Here is a 716-nt window from a genome sequence, read left to right as displayed (position 1 = left end):
TCCTCCCCAGATTCACTCATGACTACCTGACATTGTTTATCGTCTGGCTCCCCGACGTGGAGCTTTTACAGGGGCAAGAATTCTGTGCTTAGATCAGAGCCTGGGCACGAAAGGTGCTCAGTAAATATTTGTTGAGTAAATGAACACATTGAAACCTCACGGAGCCAGTGCCACCTCATACACCATCAGCCCTGCCGGGCCTCCTGACTCCCAGGCCTCCCAGGTAGGGGCTCTGGGTCCGGCCTGGAAGCCACCAGTTGTGAGACTGGGGAACGGGAGGGGGTGGCTGGGCCTGGGGGGAGGGGAGGAAGCAAGCACTCTGAGTCAACATGGCTGGGGTTTACCTTTCATTAATAGCCGCGTGGCCTCCCCAAGTCTGTTTTCTCACCTTTGAAATGGGGCTCAAAATAGCTACTTCTCCCAGGGGAGGATTAACCTGACGACACGCCTAGCACGGTGCCTGACACACACGGGCACTCAGCAGCCAAGCGCTCCCTCTCTAAGCAGCCCGGAGGCAGTGGGGACCAGCCTCCAACTTTATCCTTGCCCCTGGTCGAGCCAGCTATGGAGGTGGGGGAGGGGAGCTCACTGCTCCCTGCCCTCTCCCAAGGGATGCCCCCGCCCCCTCACTGGGGGCAGAAGAGGAGAGCTTTGGGTTCAGACAGCTGACTGAAGGTGGGGTGGGGCCCTTGGGCAGGACAGGACCCTGGGATTCC

This window comes from Myotis lucifugus, unplaced genomic scaffold, assembly GCF_000147115.1.
Source record: "Myotis lucifugus unplaced genomic scaffold, Myoluc2.0 scaffold_186, whole genome shotgun sequence".
Taxonomy (NCBI): Eukaryota; Metazoa; Chordata; class Mammalia; order Chiroptera; family Vespertilionidae; genus Myotis; species Myotis lucifugus.
The sequence above is the reverse complement of the archived record's forward strand: the minus strand, read 5'-3'. Positions refer to the sequence as shown.